This window comes from Salvelinus namaycush, chromosome 8 (assembly GCF_016432855.1).
Source record: "Salvelinus namaycush isolate Seneca chromosome 8, SaNama_1.0, whole genome shotgun sequence".
Classification (NCBI taxonomy): Eukaryota; Metazoa; Chordata; class Actinopteri; order Salmoniformes; family Salmonidae; genus Salvelinus; species Salvelinus namaycush.
In genome coordinates, this window is record NC_052314.1 from 57,388,573 (window position 1) to 57,401,458 (window position 12,886).

The window sequence follows — 12,886 nt, forward strand, 5'->3', positions numbered from 1 at the left end:
TTGTTTTTAACTGACTTGTATCTTTAAATAAAGGTTTAATAACATGTAGGCTAATTAAATAAATAAAAGAAGACTATCTTTCTATTATGGCGGATATTTGTGCATGGTGCCCTGCCCAAGCCCCCCTCACATTCACTTGTCCTTGAACTTCATGTTGCGTCAATACAGTTCAGACCAGTCGGCTGGACCTTGTTAATGTACCGTCGTTCATTGCTCTTTCCCCTGTTTTGTTTTCTTCCCTCTCTCCCCTCCTTTTATTTCGTTTGCTTGGCCTAAACAAGCAAACCATTCCCCACTTCGAATACAGTAGAGTGCATAGTGCATGCAGTGAGGTCTGTGTTTGAACGCTCTAGAATAATGTTTGGTGAAGCTGGTCTGGAAATGAAATGTTCCCATGCCCCTATATCTTGATTCAATTGTAATATACCCCCCCCCCCCCCCCGCCCCCGTCTCTCCCCAAGCCCACTGTGCACATCTGTTTTTCATCCAGCAGCAACATTCCACTATATCCAATGGGGACTAGGCCAACTCAGACATGTGGTTTTCATTCTCTCTCTCAGACCCCCCCCCCCTTTCCCTGCCTCTCTCCCCTCTCCTTTTTTCTCTTATTCTCTCTCTCTGACTCTCTCTCCCCCTCCCCCCGTGCTTCTTTCCCTCTCCACCTTCTCTCCACCGCTCCCTCCGTCTTCTTTTCTCGCACCTTCTCTCTCTCCTCCTGTCTCAATCTCTCTCTCGCTCTCTGGCTCTCTCTATCTCTCTCCCTCTCTCTCTCTCATCCAGTCATTCACACCACTCATCACCACAATCCAATCCTTGCTAGGTCAAATGCACCTCGCCCCTCTTGCAGTTACAGCTCAACACAAACATGCACATGCTTAAAGGGATACTTCGGGATTTTGGCAATGACTCTGGGGAAGTAGATAATCTTAGCTTGGACATTGGAGGAAGGTTACATCAGATAAGACCATGGTTGCAGACAGTCTGAATAGCTATTTTACAACTATAGCTAATACATTAGTTAGCAAGTTACCTTGTCAGTCAGGTTGCTATGGGGAGAGTCAGGTCCAGCTGTTTTACTCACAGCAGGGGATTCATGTAGATGATTTTTCATTTGAAAAGGTGTCTGAGTCAACTGTGCTAGAGAGGCTGAAAGAACTTGACCAGTCCAAAGCAACGGGCCTTGACAACATTCCTAACAGATCTCTAAAGGACGCTGCGGTAATTATCACCCCCTGTGTAACTCACATTGTGAATCTGTCTATTGAACTAGGCTGTTTTCCCAGTGAACAAAAATTTGCAAGGGTCATTCCTGTATATAAAAAAGGGAATAAGTTAGATCATGGAAACTATCGGCCTGTCTCAATCCTGTGGGCTTTATTTGGAGGTCATGGAAAAGATTAGGTTCAAGCAGATTGACAGTTATATTTCTTTACATAACCTATTCTATGAGCTCCAATCTGGCTTTATGAAATCCCATTCCACTGACACCTGCCTACTATATCTGACGGACCACATAAGGAAGGAAGTAGATGGAGGGACATTTTGTGCTATGGTTATGTTAGATCTCCAAAAGGCGTTCGATACAGTGAATCATGAGATTCTGTTAATCAAGCTAAGAGCCATGGGCTTTAACAACTTAGCAGTAAAATGGGTCAGCTCTTACCTGTAAGAAAGAAAACAGATGGTGGATGTGGATGGGACCCTGTCTAAACCCAAAATCTTGAACTGCGGGGTACCCCAAGGGAGTATGCTGGGTCCACTTTTATTTCTATTGCATATAAATGATCTGAAATCTACCTGTACATGTGACCTTTTCCTATATGCAGATGATTCTGCACTGTTGGTTTCCCACAAAGACAAGAATGTGGTTGAGAAAGCCCTCAGTAAATGGCTATATGACAATAAGCTGTCACTTCACCTTGGAAAAACAGAGTCCATGTTGTTCGGGTACAAAGTGAAACTGAGGAAATCCCCAGATTTTAAGGTGGTAGTAGGTGACATAGTAGTCGCAGCAAAAGACTATGTTAAGTATCTTGGATGTGTTCAAGATAACCATCTGAAAGGGGAGAGCATGGCACAAAATGTTATCGCCGAAGTGAACCATAAAATTCTAGGTTCCTGGCTAGAACCTCCAAATATCTGGATAAGAATGCAATGGGGACATTGGCAGGGGCTCTTGTTCAGTGTCACTTTGACTACGCATGCTCTTCCTGTGACAATAGTGCCCCCAAGATATTACAAAATACATTGCAGACATCTCAGAACAAATTAGTCAGGGTTATTCTTAAACTTCCAGCATCTCGACTATTCCCACTTTGAAAGCCTTAGATGGCTTAAAGTGGAGGAGAGAGTCGCTCAGATAAAATTGTGTCTTGTACATCAGATTGTCCACAGTATGGTCCCCAGATACTTATGCAACTACTTTAACTTAGTTCGGGATAACCATAACTATTCAACTAGAAGGAGTTAAACTGACTCTGTTCCTTTTAGATGTAAAAGTAGTATGGGGAAAGAAACATTTTTATAATTGGCTGCCATTCTTTGGAATAATCTTCCAAAGAATTTGAAACTTATAACCTCCATAGGTAGTTTCAAGTTCTCACTGAAAAAACGGCTAAATTAGTAGCATGTCTCAAAAGTGTTGTTTATTATATTGTGATTGTACACACAACACAATCACAATATAATAAACAACACTTATATATATATATAGGGATTGATTGTTTATATATTAAGGGTATGTGAGACAAGGAAGATGTACCTGTCCATAGTTGTTTATTAGGAACGGAAATGTTATTAATTATCGGATGTTGTGAAAAAAAAAAAATTGTGTCTGTCATTGTCTGTTGTCATTACAATCGCTGCCTAACCTTGTTGTATTCCCACTTCCCCTTTACCTCTTCAAAAGGACCACAATGGAAATAAGCTGTTAAGCTTTATTGTGTTATCCTTGATGATTTTCTTAAATTGTATGTGGAGGCGTCACCAGCTGGAGCGCCCTTATGTATTGATTTGACAAATTGTCAAATAAATTAAATCAATCAATAAAGGTACTCATTGCCAAAATCCTGAAGTATCCCTTTATTAAGCAGAGTTCAAATATCATGCTGGAAAGCATAGAACTCTGTGTGAATCATCAATCAAACCTTTGAACCCAAAATTGCAAACATGCATTCTACTGTTTATCTGCGTTCCAGTGCCTGTGATTACATTTTGTGTTTGTCAAATCAAATCAAATGTTATTAGTCACATGAGCCAAATACAACAGGTGTAGACCTTACAGTGAAATGCTTACTTTACGAGCCCCTAACCAACAATGCAGTTAAAGAAAATACAGATAGGAAAAAGAAATAAAAGTAACAAGTAATTAAAGAGCAACAGTAAAATAACAATAGCGAGACTATATACAGGGGGGTACCGGTACATTGATTGAATTTTTAGGGCCTTGCATTGGTTACATTTTGTGATTGATTCTGATAAGCATGTCTCCTCTCCTCTTCCTTTTTTTCCCTCTCTCTTTTCTCTTTCCTCTCCTCTGTCCTGGACCAAACCCTTTCATTCAGGATGATGTCATCCACTGAGTCAGGAACAGGTGGTCCTAAACTACATCGCCTCTTCATCAAGTTTGACCCAGAGGTTGTAGCGGTAAGAGAATTGAATGATTACAGACTGCTCTGTCCCTCCTTATTGTGCCATTCAATTGTCTGTTAAGAGTGGAATTCATATATCTATCTTGTCACCATGCATCAGACACTTGCTCCACGGAGTACGCACTTGCTCACTTCCCCTCACTTAAAAGCATTGGACTGGTGAAAGCAAGGGCTAGAAGTACCGATTGTCCTCATCCTACTTTTTGCACTAGTCATTTCTCATGGGCAAGAATGAATGGAACTGGGAGAAGGCTAGAATCGGACCACAGAGCTTAGTTTTGTAATCATCGAAACAGTTCCTTTAGATGCAGTTCTCTCTTTTTGCCACCAGGTGGTGTCGATACTGCTGGGTCTATTCCAGGTGCTGTTGGCTGTGCCTCTGTACTACATGGACGTTGGCTTACCCAAACTACAACTTATGCTCCCTTTATTTATTGGCTTCCTGGTAAGATCCTAATTTAATAAAGCCATAAATAACTTTGTGTCTGTCACAGGAGGCTGCTGAGGGAAAGACGGCTCATAATAATGGCTGGAACAGAGTGAATGGAATGGCATCAAAGACATGGAAACCATGTTGTTTTATTTTTCTCTATACTTTTTCCCCCTTGCCATACCATCCCTACTCTAATTGGAGTAAACTAATGGACAACAATAGTTCTACTGCTACTTTAAGCTATTTCACTCACATCTACGGTACCTGTAGTTGAAAAATTAGACACATATTCCACATTTCTTCAAGTGTTGGATTTTCACCCACATTGGCCAATCCACCATTCATTCTGATCTTAACTCCAACCCTCCGATATCCACAGATGAACCCATCTTTCCCAGTATAACGCCATTTTGCTATTTCCTTTTGCAATACATCCCTCCATTTGACTATGATGTCTTACGAGGGTCCTGAACCTATCTATTTGTAACATTTCTACCGATATTGCCCTAAAAATAAATACTTTATTCAAGAGTATAATGATATTTCCCATTGACTAATCGTGTTTTTTCCGATCACCTAACAATACAGTTTGCAGGTCCATCTGAACCCTGATATTATGACATAACAACCATTCCTGGACCTGATTTAAAAAGTGAGCCACGATGGACAGTACCAGAAAATATATTCTATTGATTCTGTTTCCTCGTGGCAGAGTCTGCACAAGGCTGACTGTTCAATGCCCCATATACTGTATTGGGCATTCTTTTTGTAGCAAGTATTTATATAATAGCTTAAATTGAAGCGAAGGGATTGATGTGTCAATTGTGGTTTTAGTTTTTACATTTTTTTATTTAACCTTTATTTAACTAGGCAATACAGTGAGCTCCAAAAGTATTGGGACGGTGACACATTTTTGTTGTTGTTTGGGCTCTGTACTCCAGCACTTTGGATTAGAAGTGACACAATGACGATGAGGTTAAATTGCCGAACGTCAGCTTTAATTTGAGGGTGTTTTCATATATATCGGGTGAACCGTTTAGAGATTACAGCACTTTTTGTACATAGGGGACCAAAAGTATTGGGACAAATTCACTTACAGTACCAGTTAAAAATTTGGACACACCTACTCATTCCAGGGTTTTTCTTTACTTTTTATAATTTTCTACATTGTATAATAATAAATCAAACTATAAAATAACACATATGGAATCATGTAGTAACCAAAAAAGTGTCAAACAAATCAAAATATATTTTATATTTGAGATTCTTCAAAGTAGCCACCCTTTGCCTTGATGACAGCTTTGAATGGCGCCGGAGGGGATGGCTGCCGTTTTACAGGCTCCTAACCAACTGTGCTATTTTGTTCGTTTTTTCGCATTGTTTGTAACTTATATTTTAACTTATTTTGTACATAATGTTGCTGCTACCGTCTGTTATGACCGAAAATAACTTCTGGACATCAGAACAGCAATTACTCACCTCAAACTGGGCAAAGATTTTTTCTTTAACGTGTCCAAAGCAAAGGATATACTGCTTCCTCGGGAATGGGCCCAAATCCCTGTCATTTGCTAGAAGAAAAGACAGAGAAAAAGGTGGCGGAGGTCGGGCTGCCTTCTGAGAATTCGTAGGCGAGTGAGTAAACCCCCACTACCATCTGTTCTATTTGCCACCGTGCAATCATTGAAAAACAAAATGGATGATATACGATCAAGACTATCCTACTAACGGGACATTAAAAACTGTAGTATCTTATGTTTCACCGAGTCGTGGTTGAACGACAACACGGATAATATAGAGCTGGTGGTATTTTCCATGCATCGGCATTTACAGAGAAGCTAGGGGGTGGGTGTTTATTTGTCAATAACAGCTGGTGCGCGATGTCTAATATTAAAGAAGTCTCAAGGTATTGCTCGCCTGAGGTAGAGTAATGAATGATACGCTGTAGACCACACTATCTACCAAGAGAGTTATAATCTATATTATTCGTAGCCGTCTATTTACCACCACAAACCGATACTGGCACTAAGACCGCACTCAACCAGCTGAATAAGGCCATACGCAAACAAGAACATGCTCATCGAGAAGCGGTGCTCCTAGTGGCCAGGGACTTTAATTCAGGCAAACTTTCTGTTTTACCTCATTTCTACCAGCATGTCACATGTGCAACCAGAGGACCACAGAGACGCACACACAGAGATGCATACACAGCTCTCGCATACATAGCTCTCCCTTCATTTGGCAAATCTGATCATAATTATATCTTCCTGATTCCTGCTTACAAGCAAAAACTAAAGCAGGGAGTAACAGTGACTCGCTCAATACGGAAGTGGTCAGATGACGCAGATGGTACACTACAGGACTGTTTTTCTAGCACAGACTGGAGTATGTTCCAGGATTCATCCAATGGCATTGAGGAGTATACCACCTCAGTCATCGGCTTCATCAATAAGTGCATCGACGATGTCCCCACAGTGACCGTACGTACATATCCCAACCAGAAGCCATGGATTACAGGCAACTGGATCCTGGACTTCCTGACGGGCCACCCCCAGGTGGTAAGGGTAGGCAACAACACATCTGCCACGCTGGTCCTCAACACTGGGGCCCCTCAGGGGTGTGTGCTTAGTCCCCTTCTGTACCTCCCTGTTCACCCACGACTGCGTGGCCAAACACGACTCCAACACCATCATTAAGTTTGCTGATGACACAACAGCCTGATTACCAACAGCGATGAGACAGCCTATAGGGAGGAGGTCAGAGACCTGGCAGTATAGTGCCAGGACGACAACCTCTCCCTCAATGTGAGCAAGATAAAGGAGCTGATCGTGGTCTACAGGAAAAGGTGGGCCAAACAGGCCACCATTAACATTGACGGGGCTGTAGTGGAGCGGGTTGAAAGTTTAAAGTTTCCACATCAACAACAAACTATCATGGTCTAAACCCATCAAGACAGTCATGAAGAGGGCACGACAACACCTATTCCTCCTCAGGAGATTGAAAATAATTGGCATGGGTCCCCAGATCCTCAAAAAGTTCTACCGTCTCAGTGCTTCTCCTTCCAATAGGTCGCTTCCCCTTTAATTCCCAATTAAATAGTGCCTCTCCTTCCAATAGGGCGCTTTCCCTTTAATTCCCAATTAAATAGCCAGCATCAGCTACGGAAAAGTGGGGTTGTGATGGAGACGTGAATGAGGATATGTTCAACTCTAAGTTCTGAAGCGTCTCTTCAGTTTGTTTTGTTGCATTTAAAAGTGTGCTTTGTAGCCTAATAGCAAGTTTAGCCAGGATCGGATCCACTCTTTGCATCCGTGGACTACACCTCTCCGTTGTTCTTCGTGGCCTTTCTCCGCTGGAGATCTGTTGGCGGATTGGATTGTCTGACTGACCGACTACAACCTTTTTGTATACGGTATTTCAGTTGTTTTGGTGTGATGTATACCATGATTTATGTAGTTAGTTGTAGTTGAGGACTTATTAAGCGTTGATACGCTTGATGGTTGTGGTAAAATAATTGTTATTTTGATTGTATGATTGATACTGGGTTTACGCTAGCTACACTTGTATGAACGGACAAACATTGCGTGACTAAGGTCACTTGAGTTCCCTGAACTCCTTTACCGGGCTGGACTCTTATAGGCCCGAACTACAGGACTTTTCTGGGAGAACCAGAACTCATTGTGTTATGTTATTTATACAGTATATGTGTGTGTGTGTAATCATTTATGTTGGTAATACAACCCACGCAAAATAATACTGTTTTGAACTTATTTCCAATGTTTTAAGGGTTTATGAAAAATGTATGTCCATCCTGACTTTTACATAAGTCCTTTGTATTGGTGTAGACTTGACGGACCAGATGGGACTCATTCCCTCCCAAACCAAAAGGAGAAACCAATATTTTCTCTGGTAGGCACAACCTATCTGGCACCCCTATAAACAATAACCTCAAGTCAAAACCGTTACAAGCTGCACCATCGAGAGCATCCTGACCAGTTGCATCACCGCCTGGTATGGTAACTGCTCGGCATCTGACCATAAGGCGCTACAGAGGGTAGTGCGTACGGCCCAGTACATCATTGGGGTCAAGCTTCCTGCCATCCAGGACCTTTATATTAGGTGGTGTCAGATGAAAGACCAAAAAATTGTCAAAGGCTCCAGTCACCCAAGTCATAGACTGTTCTCTCTGCTACCGCACGGCAAGCGGTAAATCTAGGTCGAAAAGGCTCCTTAACAGCTTCTACCCCCCCAAGCCATAAGACTCCTGAGCAATTAATCAAATGGCCACCCGGCCTATGTACGTTGACACCTCGCCCCATTTGTTTTTACGCTGCTGCTACTCGTTGTAAATTATCTATGCATAGTCACTTTACCCTGACCTACATATACAAATGACCTCGACTAACATGTAACCCTGCACATTGACTCTGTAATGTTACCCCTTGTATATAGCCTTGTTGTTTTATTGTGTTACTTTTTATTACTTTAGTTTATTTGGTAAATATTTTCTTAACTCTTTCTTGAACTGCACTGTTAAGAGCTTGTAAATATGCATTTCACGGTAAAGGTCTACACCTGTTGTATTCGGTGCATGTGACCAATAAAGTTAGATTTGATTTGAGTTACACTCTCGCCATTCTCTCCACCATCTTCATGAGAAATTATTTTCCAACAGTCTTGAAGGAGTTCCCACATATGCTGTGAACTTGTTGGCTGCTTTTCCTTCACTCTGTGGTCCAACTCATCCCAAACCATCTCATTTGGGTTGAGGTCGGGTGATTGTGGAGGTCAGGTAATCTGATGCAGCACTCATCACTCTCCTTGGTCAAATAGCCCTTACAAGGCCTGGAGGTGTGTTTTGGGTCATTGTCCTGTTGAAAAACAAATGATAGTCCCACAAAGCGCAAACCAGACGGGACGGCATATTGCTGCAGAATGCTGTGGTAGCCATGCTGGGTAAGTGTGCCTTGAATTCTAAATAAATCACTGACAGTGTCACCAGCAAAGCACCCTCATACCATCACACCTCCTCCTCCATGCTTCACAGTGGGAACCACACATGCAGAGATCAACCGTTCACCTACTCTGCGTCTCTCAAAGACAAGGCGGTTGGAACCAAAAATCTCAAATTTGGACTCATCAGACCAAAGGACAGATTGCCACCGGTCTAATGTCCATTGCTCGTGTTTCTTGGCCCAAGCTAGTCTCTTCTTATTATTGGTGTCCTTTAGTAGTGGTTTCTTCGCAGCAATTCAACCATTGAAGGCATGATTTACGCAGTCTCCTCTGAACAGTTGATGCTGAGATGTGTCTGTTACTTGAACTCTTTGAAGCATTTATTTGGGCTACAATTTCTGAGGCTGGTAACTCTAATGAACTTGTCCTCTGCAGCAGATGTAACCCTGGGTCTTCCTTTCCTGTGGCGGTCCGTATGAAAGCCAGTTTCATCATAGTGCTTGATGGTTTTTGCGACTACACTTGAAGAAACTTTCAAAGTTCTTGATATTGACTGACCTACATGACTTAAAGTAATGATGGACTGTTTCTCTTTGCTTATTTGATCTGTTCTTGCCATAATATGGACTTGGTCTTTTACCAAATAGGGTTATCTTCTGTATACCACCCCTACCTTGTCACAACACAACTGATTAGCTCATACGCATTACAAAGGAAATAAACTCCACAAATGTACTTTTAACAAGGCACACCTGTTCATTGAATTGCATTCCAGGTGACTACATCATGAAACTGGTTGAGAGAATGTCAAGACTGTGCAAAGCTGTCATCAAGGCAAAGGGTGGCTACTTTGAAGAATCTCAAATATAACATATTTTGATTTGTTTAACACTTTTTTGGTTACTACATATCTGTTATTTCATAGTTTTGATGTCTTCACTATTATTCTGCAATGTAGAAAATAGTAAAAATAAAGAAAAACCCTTGAATGAGTTGGTGTGTCCAAACTTTTGACTGGTACTGTATATGTAGTAAAAAGTGTTTGGTCCAATTATTCATAGCACGTAATGACTACATCAAGCTTGTGACTCTACAAATTTGTTGGATATATTTGCTGGTTGTTTTTGGTTCTGTTTCAGATTTGTTTGTGCCCAATGGAAATGAATGGCAAGTAATGTATATTGTAAATAAGAATAGAACATGTTTCTAAACACTTCTACATTAATGTTACAGAAGCACAAATATAATAACCCCAAGACATGCTAACCTTTCACCATTACAATAACATGGGAGGTTGGCACTTTTGGGGGGGGAATGACATTTGTGCTTTTAACTTTCTCACTCATCATTATTCACGATTCATTCAGGATTATCCATAATCATGGTAGCATCCACATTAATGCAGAAGTGTTTAGAAACATTCTATTATTTACCATAAGTGACTCCAAAATTACACAAAATATTATTTGGCATAATAAATAGGTATGGTGACAGAGGGCAACCTTGTTTTACACCTCTTGACAATTCAAAGTTCTCAGAAGTAACTTATTTATTATGTCACAAAGGATTGTTATGCATGACTTTTACCCATCTTATGAGAGGGTTCAAAAATCCAGGGACTGTATCAGATGCTTTCTCAAATTCTGCTAAAATTATTATAGCTGGTTTCTCTCATTCTCATAGTTTTCTATTATTTCTAGTAGTTGCCTAATGTTGTCTCCAATTATCTTCCTTTTAACAATCCCGTCTGATTGTGATGAATAATGTCCGGTAGGACCTTGTTTGTTCTATCAGCAATACATTTAGCCAATATTTTTGCGACAACATTGAAGGGTGACCATGTGTTTGATATATTTGATACCCTTCTGCTCCACCCATTACCACGAGCCCGTCCTCCCCAATTAAGGTGCCAAGCTTCCTCTGGCTTCTGTTTATATGCATAGGCTATATGGTATATAATGTGCATCATTGAAGGGTTTTATTTTCTTTTTTCACATCTGTAGCAATTGAAACAACAGATTGTTTCTACTTTCTTTTAAAGTTTGTGACGGCAGGGTCGTTCGCCTTCGCCTGTGAGAAGTCTCCCAGCAGACAGCTAGTAAGACATTACAACAGTCACGTGTTGCATTGGAATATACACTGCTCTAAACGGGTGTAATCGATTCCATTATTCAAATGTCTACCTGTACAGTAGTCCACATATTGGGCTGAACATGTTGCCCATGGGCTACTGTGCAATGTATATACCCTATTAAGTGCATGAGAAGATACATCCATTATGTAGCAACATTTAGGTCCAAGACCTTTTTTCTCTTAGGAACAATTTAATCTTTGGGGCCAGGAGATTTTCCTGTCTCTACTTACTCTGTCTTTCTCCCCAGCTGACGGGCTGTGCCTACACTAACATGGCCAGCCTGTTGGCGGGCCTACTGGCTCTGTGTATGTACAGCGTCTCCCTACACTCCGTCCAGGGCACTGCTCAACCCTGCACTCTGCCAAGCATCGACCTGTATGCAGGGGCTGCACAAAAGTGCCCAGGAGAGTACCTGGAGGTAAGGAATGATTTGTGGGTGGGTGGTTGATAAGTGTGGGTGTGTCTGTGGACAGTTTGTTTTGTTTGCCACTATGCTATTTTAGTGCCCTGGTGTGTGTGTGTGTGTGGCACAGTTATTATTATTTATTTTTTGTGTGTGTTTATCCTTGTCTTTTTCTTGGTCCCAGGGGTTCTTCAGGAGTGTCACAGTACTACTCATCGTTTATGACCTGGGGGCTCTTATCCTCCACTCTCTCCTCTCTTTGTCCGCACTCAAGGGACTCAGGGTGGGACTGTGCCGAATGATCAATTAGTCAAACTGATTAACCAATGGATGCTAGTTGAAAAACCTATTTTAGAAAAATATGAATCTGTTTTATCATTTTTATCAGTGACCACATTTCCTTTAACTTGTTCATGTATTTTTTTTTCATGGGTTTGTTTATTCCCTTCCAGCTTTACAGGCTTACCATTTTTTGAGAAACCTAATAAAATCATTTGTATAAACTCTGGACTTCTCATACTTATTTAGATTGAGGGTTGTGTGTTCAGTGTAAGATACTGTGTGTACAGTATCTGTGTTCTGTAATGGCTGCCGTCAGATGACTGTTATGGGGGAATCAGAGAAGTCGCATGAAAACATGGAGTAGTGGGTGTTTATACGGTGGTGGGGGAATGCTGGTACTACCATAGTTAGAGAGAGAGAGAGAGGTGGGGGAGAGAGAGAGTAGCGGGGGAGAGAGAGCGAGAGAATGGTGGGGTAGAGAGTGGCGGGGGGAAGAGAGAGAGTGGTGGGGGAGAGAGAGAGAGAGTGGCAGGGGAGAGAGAGTGAGAGAATGGTGGGGGAGAGACTGGCGGGGAGTGAGAGGGATGGGAGAGAGAGAGAGAGTGGTGAGGGAGATTGGGAGTAGCTAGTAGCTAGCTAGCGCAACCAAATTTAGGTAGCTAGCTAATTGCAGCACTTAGCTATCTTCTCTCTGCTGCATATTGAAGTGGTGAACTAACTAGAGTAGCTTACTACCTTTCTATAGTATCACGTTACTTTACAAACATTGAACAGTTAGTTCATGTAAGCAAACTAGTTTGCTCATCAAGGTATTAGAGCTTGTCAACAAACCAACACAACCGTTGGAGGGCGCGCGAGATGAATGGCCAGATTATTTTGTTGCTTTTGTTTTACAACTGGTCATGTCCACTAGGTGGTAGCAAAGCCATATATTGATCTAAATACAAGTCTCTTTTGGTGGCGCAAAATGACAATTGTGCATACACTTGTTCTTCGACCAGATACAGTAGATTTAATTCACTATTTGTAAA